At 50.3% G+C, this 8,847-nt stretch overlaps 1 protein-coding gene across 1 annotated transcript in view; it reads right to left on the reverse strand.

The window, feature by feature from the left end:
• The window catches only part of LOC144176981 (zinc finger protein 488-like), a 99,093-nt gene extending 92,369 nt beyond the window's left edge, over window positions 1–6,724 (reverse strand). Inside the window, exon 1 of the mRNA XM_077705245.1 lies at window positions 6,541–6,724. The gene's annotated coding sequence lies outside the window, so the exon portion shown is untranslated. The remainder of the gene's footprint in view (window positions 1–6,540) is intronic.
• Window positions 6,725–8,847: the final 2,123 nt, after the last annotated feature.

The raw sequence follows: 8,847 nt of genomic DNA on the forward strand, positions 1-8,847 counted from the left end.
CTTTGATGCACCACGCACTGTTTATCCAAAAAGCGCCGTATCAGATGTGGCCGCGCTGGTGCCGGGTCTTATTTTGCGGCGGTGGTAATTCCTGCCGGCGGCGTGCGAAAAAGATGTTTTAAACCGATACAGAACCCGTGCACAAAACGCTTCAATCATGTGACCAGTTCCGCTTGGGGCGACGCGTGGTGGAGAGCGGCAACGTTGGCCAAACCGGCTTACTCTATAGCTTCGCCGCGGCTCTCAACTTTCTAGCGCAGGAGCGAGCGCCATTTCTTTGACAATCTCAAACATCGGTTGCCTTGGAAACAAGGCACAAACCACTCTAGAAGTCCGTTACGGTTCCGTGATCCCGGTTCAGCTCGGGGCCCCACCTCGCGACATGTGGGCACTGCAGGCGTACACCACGTGGCGTACACTCACTCCATTGGGAAGTGCGAGATGCGTTTGGCATTACAGGAGGTGATGGTGTGTGTGTTGTGGACGCCTTTGTTGCGCGATGAATTGCGACGTTGTGCTTCTGCGGGTGGATAGTGTTTCGCATGTTCTGTATTATGTTTCTCAAGCGACGTACGACTCAACCTCGCATGGTCGTCTCTCAATCGCGGTTCAGACTTGCAACGCATGTTGTGACGTTGTGTTCATTCGAAACGCATCTCTGGATTGTTTTGAAGTTGAATAAAATGCGTGCGTCAAACCGGGGCACTCGGCTCAGGGCGTTCTCTGCGATTGCACGAAAGAAAAGCCTCGAGGCTTCAACACTTTTTATATGGAACTTACTCAGGTAAGAGAATATCCATGTCATGTTATGGCCGTGTTGCATTCAATACAAACGGTTAAGCGTTTGTTTACACTTGTTTCGTTTGTCGTAAAATGTCCAAGCACTCCGGCACTACGCTGGCAGATCAGCCGGCGAGCCGACGCTGAGCAGACGACTCATCTCTTTGCCGGAAGTGCGTGAAAAAGTCGCCCAATAGCAGGATGTCTAGCTCATGACGAACATCTGGGAATCGATGACGTAGACATGTGAAGATGGCGGCGTCCAAAAACACGAAGGGAAGTGTGAGAAAAAAGCGACAAACTTTGCAACAAATGTGTGAGCTTTCCGCTGCACGTAAAAGAGTAATACTTGGCACGGGTGACGTTGACGACCCAATCTAACGATTGCGCCAGTTCATTTAGTGTGCTCAAAACGCCTTTCAGGGCCCCTTTAAGACTTCTGACGGCAGGCGGTTTACTTCCTTGTTCGGTAGTTGATGGCAAAAAAACTACCAGTTTACTCTGGTGACCAAGAGACGTCGCAAGAAGATGCATTTACCCCGATTGTACGTCACCTCCCCCCCCCCCCCCCCCCCCAAAAAAAAAACAGTGTATCTGGCTTTGAATACCATGCCGGTCCTGATGGGAGTATGAAAAAACCCCCACGCCTCCTCTTTTTATTTCTCTTCCTCCACCACTCCCTACACTATGCCTCCTTACAAAAAACGCTCCGAGTTGGTGTCGTGTGTCGCGTGAACAATAGCGGCCCCCGACGTTTGTGGTCGATGGCAACTTGCGGCCGCACGAATGGATGCGAGGTGCTCTCCGCCAACCGAAGCTCGTTGTGGACGTTGTGGAACCAGCCTGGAAAAACGTGCGACGCACTGCAAAGTCTCCTCCGAGCCACCGTCCTTCAAGCCGACGGAGTAGCAAACCGACGCGAGGCACCGCGCAGAGTGCCTCGTTGAAAACAATGCGGTTACGCCTCTGTAAGCCTCATTGCACGTTTCTTATTGTCACCAACATTTGGGGTGACCTGTGGCCCTTGTAGTGGCAAATTGAACTCAGTGTTTTCGCCTCGTCACTGTACCGGCGGTTCTCCGCCTGTCGAGGCGAGCGTTGTGCGTGAGAGAGGGTGCCAAGCCCGGAACGTCATTGGGGAGGCCGAACGGTGTAAAAGCTATGCGCATATCTCCAATCTCAGCTTCAGTTTTGTGTGTGCCGGTCGCCAGCAGAATAGAAAGTTTGCGCACTGTGAACAGCGATGGAGAAAGTGTGCTAGCAAGGCTAAGTGTTTTTGTTACGCTGTATCCGTGCCTCATCCTTTGTAGAAGCAGCTGAAGTTAGCCCAGCGAGCGCCGCAGAGCCGATTTTCTTTAGAAGTACCAGCGAGGTCTGCCGCGCCTGGTACGTGTTGAATGACCACCGCGTGCACTGGCGGCTGCATTGGTTTAGCTGGGGAGGACGAAGGTCGGGGCGCCGGGGGGGGGGGGGGGGGGGGGGGCTCTCCGTGCGCTACGAAAGTGCTGATTCAGCCAGCAAGAGCCATTTGCGGAAGCAATCTTGTACGGTCGACGGACGTCTGTTTTGTTTCGGAGGGCTGGAAACCATGTCAAGCCGACACGCCACAACGACGGGAATCTTTTCCCAACATTGGGAAGGGGGATAGGAGGTAGCCCGGAGGGTACAACCTACTGCCCGCTACCACAATACTACACAAGAGGGGAAGAGGGAGATGGTGAAGCATTTTGAGGTGTTGGCTGCAAGAAGGGTCGCGTTCCCTTGCGAACAACCCTTCGTGTTGATCTCCGTGGTCTTGACCAACTAGTGAACGGAGGTGTCTCGGATGAAAGTGCAACTTTGCATAGCTCTAAATAAAAATTCAGGCGGCACGGAAAGTTGAACGCAGCATGACAAGTGCCGCGTCAGTACAATGCTGTTTTAACAGCGAAGCTGTTGAGCAAATTATTTGGGAATGGTGTCCGCAGTTAAAAACCCAAATAAAATGCCGAGCACTCGTCCAAGGGTGCCTCGAGCGCACGTTCATTAAGCTAAGCATACCCACTTAGGAAGATTGGCCAATTTTGGCCACACAACGTCCAGCGTTCGCCGTATCGTGGCAATACTTGGTCGTAACCAGAAAGATACGTCACAGCGTACGCCCCTCGTTCCTTTCATCCTCGCGTCGTCGTGCACTTGCGCTCTGTACCGTACAAGAGCCGCGACTTGAATGTCAAAGCTGCTGTTGGTGATCATTGACCTCACATGGCTCGGCCGCGGCCAGTTTGCAAGCCCGAGAGGCTCGGCGTGCAAAGCATCTGCGCTTGCGCAGTGGCGTACGAAAACGTGGATCAAAACGACGCGCTCACTCTGGCTTTGCTCAGCGCAAGGTCGTTGAAATGCCATTCCGCCGACGCCAACAACGACAGCACAACGATACTCAAACTCAACTTTGTTGCCGTCAATGATCACCTACAAAAGCTTCGCCATTCAAGTCTTGAGCGTGAGTGCACGCTTTCCTGATTTTTTCTTTATTTTTCAGGTCGGCTGTCCACCATGCGCCTTTATTTCTTGCTGTAGATTAAGAGAGCTCTGTTATCAATGTAATGCCGGTGTTTCCGTGGCTTCGTCGGCCACGGAGGCTGCGGGAAAGTCAGTGTTTGGGAAGCAGGTGTAAACGAACAGCGGAACTATCACTGACTGGCTGACTTCATTGTTTGAAAATGGCTTACACTTTTTTTCGTTGCAAGAGTTGTAGTAGATAACGTTTTACCAAGGTACCTTGTATTGTCGATGTACGTGCTTTGTTGATTAAGCATTTTTATATTGCGTTGTTATTTACGGGATCATAAGCATTTCTGTATGAGTGCAATTACTATACAATAAATTGTCTGTGTACCAAAAAGAAACCTTTCACGTTTTGCCATTGAAATGTTGTAAAAAATCTTAGAAATTACGCCCAATGCTGTTCCTCAACACTCCTAAAAGAAAACAAATGACGGGCTATGAGCCTAATAACTCGCAAATACAGCCATAAATTTCCTTACAGGGCTTCTGTAAAACACCTTAACACATCAAAAATACTACAAATGCAGCTGAACAGTACTCCGAACGCGCCTCCTAAAAACTCCTCGCAGGAGAAAATAATATGCTATCAATGCTCCTTTCGAAAACTCCGATTTTAGCGGCAGTAAAGCATTACTCCTATGTACCCCTAAATAAACTCCGGAAATACTGGGAGTAAGGCGCTACACCCACTGGAAGAAGTATAGTATACTCCGACTTGGGATTGAGTTAAGCGGCAAGTCATGTACTGCCATTTTGGCTTATTGGTTTCCTCTGAGCAGAAGAAGCAGCATCAGCCTCTTGAAAACCGGAAGAATTGTCAGCCAGCTTATCTCTAAAAATAGGAGCTATAAAACGGGCTTTATATTGCCTCCATGAATACCTGTCAACGTTGATGCTTGGAAAAGTTGGTGTTTCATATTCTCGAATTCAGAGAGCAACGCACCAAGACAAAGGGAGGAGAACATGCTCGCGTGCCTTTTCCACCCTTTGTCCTTGTTGGTTGTGCTGTGGATTCAAAAACCGGGAAACCATCTGTACATGAATGCAGCAGATATTGTCGATGAGTCCCCAGTGAAACGCAGATGGCATGATGATGATTGTGTGACCTATAACGCTCAGTAAAAGGGAGGTGAATTGGGTGAGCTGATAAATATTCAGCTTTAATGCACAACAACGAGATGCAAAAGCGGCACACAGAACCAGAGACAAAAAACAAAACACAAAAACGCACAGGACAGCGCTGCTTACATTACGCTGTTTCTAATGCTCAAGATCAGGTTCTCTTCTACAAAAAGTTTTACTTTTCTTGAAAAATTTTAAAGCCTACAATGTTTAGAAGATAGTAGCCGGGGTTTATTTCAAACAAGAATCCCTCTTTTCACCTAACTTATACTGATACGCTGGCAGATTAATGGATGTTGACGAATTAAAACATCCCAGTGTATCAATAATGACGAATTAAAAGTTCACAAGCACGCGCAAATAATTTGCAGCAAGGGCATTCGGAAACATTTGTATCTGATCTCCGCTACACGAGCGTTTTAAAGGTCATTTCATTCAAATGGCCTTCCAAATTTCGAATTCCCTTCTAACTTGAAGGAGCTCTGCCGACCTACATGACAATTCTCCAAGGCAGTTGAAAGTTCCAGTGTTTTACCCGCCATGTATTGGTGTCGCCACTGTTGCCCAGTTTCTTTGTCGTAACTTGACAGAAAATTAAATTTTAGCGTTAAACTCGACCAGAAAACGCCATTATTAGCGATAAAATTGGTAATAGCCTACAAACACCCAGAAAAAGTGCAGAAAGAAAGCATTTTTTTGTCTTTTTTTTTGCATCGCCGGTTGTGTTGAGAGTGTACCAAACTGGCTCCTACTCGTAGCTCCAATGATAGAAAATAAAATCAAGTGAAACTTATTAAGAGCATGCTCTTCGAAACGTAAGTCTTACTCGTAAATAATTATTTTCTGAAATACGGTACAGAAGCTGCGCCCAAGATGCCAAGCGTTCGCGTTTCAAAGGCCGTTGGCAACCTAAAAGGTGGTTCATGGTGCTCCTATGGCTTCAATACCGTTTCAACCTTAGGACTTGACTTTGGACTTGACAGCAGTGGCTTTAACTTTAACCTTTCGCCATTTGATTTCACACGAAGAGAGCTTTGCGTTCGATCATCGGCGTTGTTAGACGGAACGGTGCTTGATTTTTCTGCTTCCTCCAAATCCAAGCTGCTTCGGTCGTGTCCCGATGATTCCACTTCCGGCCACCCCAGCGTGCGGACGCGGAATCATGAGCTCCGTCGGAGCGGCGTTTGCTGCCCAGTCTCGCCGCGGAAACAGAAACGGTGAAGAAGCCCAGGATTACTCTGCTGTTCTGCCTCCCCTGCCAACCGGGTCTGTTGTTTTAACCACCTGTTTTCTGAATGGAGACGTAAAGGCTCAACGTACCGAGTTCAAGACTTTTGAGACGCGTTAGCGCAAGACACTGTGCTCGCCGACATTGCTGCCCTCGGCACCTACCAGATGAATCATATTTGGGCAGTCACCTTTACGAGCGAAGAAGGAAAGAAGAAAGTGCTCACGAAGAAAGAAATCACCGTCAAAGGCCACATGTGCCTGCTAATTGCCAGCAAGACGTCCGCGTCAAGCTTCACTGGGTCTTGCACACTGTTCCCGACGACCAGATAAAGGAAGCATTCGCACCGTACGGAACTGTGTTTGAAGTGACGAAAGAAAAGTGGCGTGCGACAGGGTGTGCGAACTTCAGCACCATGACACGCATCGTTGTTCTCTGGCTGAAAGGGGGAGTTCCGAGGGACGATTTGCAGCACCAGCTGCGTATCAGAACCGAGCTAGCTCTCGTCGCCGTGCCGGGAAGACCACCGCTATGCCTTCGGTGTCAACAGATTGGGCACATTCGGAGGGAGTGTCGCGTCCCCAAGTGCAACGTCTACCGGCGTTTCGGACATGATGGCAACAATTGCGTGAAAACGTATGCGGCGGCCACCGGATCAGGAGCAACAGAAGAGCGTTGGAAGCACACAATGGACTAGGAGGAGGGAGAGGAGGTCGTCAAGGGCCTGGATGGGGCCTGAGTGCGCAGTGCGCAGTCGACCTGTTCGGACGTGCTTTTCTGCTGCTCCGACAACAGCGTGTTTCTACAGTGAAGGACAGCGAAACGGCAGAGACAGCGGAGGACAGCCGAAGCTGAGTATTTACCTGCACGGTTTCTTTGTCCTTGTGTCAGGGTTTCAGCCGAGATGACGCGTAGAAAGCTGGTACAGTATGGTAGCTGTCCGCGGCACGTAGACGCAGAGGAGTTTCAGCGGGATGGCAGCAAGGCAGACGAAGGGGCAGGTACAGTGGTGATCTCGCTAAGGGTGAACACGGGAGCGCGTGGCCACCGGTGCTATCAGAGCAAGCCTACCGTGCCCAGCTCGAACCATCACGCATGCGCTGTGCGTGCCGAGCGAGACTATGCTTTCAGCGCGCGCACAACGTCATCAGAGCGTCTGCGCGTCGTCTTCTATGTGTATTGCACGTGAAGCGGTGGAGCTATCAGCCACTGTATGAATGAGGAAACTAGAATCCACATGAAAAATATTTTCGTGTGAGCGGTAATTCGTTCTTTAGCTCCAATACAATGGTTTCGGCACAGCAGCGTAACTCGCCCAATTATTTCAAAGAGACTCAATCAAAAGATTACGCAAATTTTAACAACACTTTATTTTTGCATGTTCTTACAAAAAAGTCTTTTAAATGCACATAGAAGCACGAAATTCAAGGCTTCGAAGGTGGTCACTCAAAGGGGGCGCAGGCGCCACGACCCTCATTCATTATACGGGAGAAAACTATCATCCTTCACATTTTTATAATTGGGCGTTTTCATGCAAGAATCCAGGAATCGCGGATCAAAGCAAGGTATCATTAGCAGACGAGACGTAACATAGCAGACGATGAACAGGCGCTCCGATGACGCGATGCGCGCGCTGAAAGCAAAATATCGCTGGGCACGCACAGCGCGTGCGTGATAGTTCTCGCACCCGCCGCGGTGGCTCAGTGGCTAAGGCGTTGCGCTGCTGAGCACGAGGTCGCGGGTTCGATTCCCGGCCGCGGCGGCCGCTTTTCTGATGGAGGCGAAAAGCAAAAACGCCCGTGTGTACGAGATTTCGGCGCACGTTAAAGATCCCCAGGTGGTCAAAATTAATCCGGAGTCCTCCACTACGGCGCGCCTCATCGCCTGCGTTGCGTCGGCGCGTTAAACCCCCACAATCAATCAATCAGTGATAGTTCTCGCTGGGCACGGTGGGCTGCTCTGATAGTACCGGCGGCCACGCGCTCCCGTGTTCACCGTTAGCGAGATCACCACTGTACGTGTCGGTTATGCGTAGTGGTGTCGCGGCTAGAACGCGTAGAAGCGGATAACTCAGGGTTAGCTAAGCGGGTTGCAGAACTGGAGGCAGCGCTAAGTAACGAACGCGATGAACGGAGGGCCGTTGAGGGAAAGTTAGAAGCAGCTGAGAGGAAGCTAGAAAGGAGCGTCATTTCCCCAACAGATGACGAACACCTCTGCCCATGCAGCGAAGTGGAGGCATGCACCCAGGTGACCCCGGGGGTGGAAGCAACGAAAGGCAACAGCTACTCCCACGAGTTCCAAGATAGGACAGCAAACCCAGTCGATAACGCGGGTACCAGTAAAGACCGGCAAGTGGCACATGATAGCGTGGTAATCATTGCGGGTGACTCTAACATGAAGAGGAGCAGCGCTGCCGTAGTGGAAAGGGTAAAGGGGGATAAGCGTGTGAAGGTGGGGTGTTTCCCAGGTCAAACGATGCAGACGGTGATGACTGCAGCGAAGGGGCAGCTGGCCTTGTCTAGTAAAGCTAGAAACCTTGCGGTGATTTCCGCGGGGCTTAAAGATGTTCTAAAGGGAGAGGAGGGAAAACTTTGACAGGAGATAGCGAAGGGGGTAAAGGACCTGCGGGCGACGGCCCCAAATGTGCGCATTGCAGTCTGCACCGTGCCGGAGGTGATGAAGCAGGGCGTGCACACCGAACGGGCAGTACTCGCTGCTAACAGCGAGATCGTGAGGTGCGGCAGGGAGCTTGGGCTTGAAGTGATAGACGTAAACAGGGTAGTGGGCAGCATCGGACATAGGCAAGCCTTTCAGTGGTACGGGATTCACTTCAGCCCCAGGCTAGGAAACAAGGTGGGGTGGGGCTTAGGTGGGAGAGCGGTAGCTTTTTTAAGGGGCCCCCCGCGCAGCTAAGGAAGGCAAACTAGGAGACAAAGGGGAAGCAAGGGACACATGCACACTCAACGCTGGGAGGCAGCCAGGCCTAGAGCTAAACGGAGAGCCTACAGACGTAACTGTGAGCGTTGACAGAAGCCATTTAAGTGGAAACAATGAAGCAAACAATTCTGTAAAAGACAAAAACAGACCCCGTAAACGAAAAGGGAAAAACAAATGCAATAAATATTTAATCAGCTACATGAATATGCAGGGAGGAACAAAGCCAGATAAGT

The sequence above is a fragment of the Haemaphysalis longicornis genome, unplaced genomic scaffold (assembly GCF_048455015.1).
Source record: "Haemaphysalis longicornis isolate Haplotype H1 unplaced genomic scaffold, Haemaphysalis longicornis Haplotype H1 scaffold_1, whole genome shotgun sequence".
NCBI lineage: Eukaryota > Metazoa > Arthropoda > Arachnida > Ixodida > Ixodidae > Haemaphysalis > Haemaphysalis longicornis.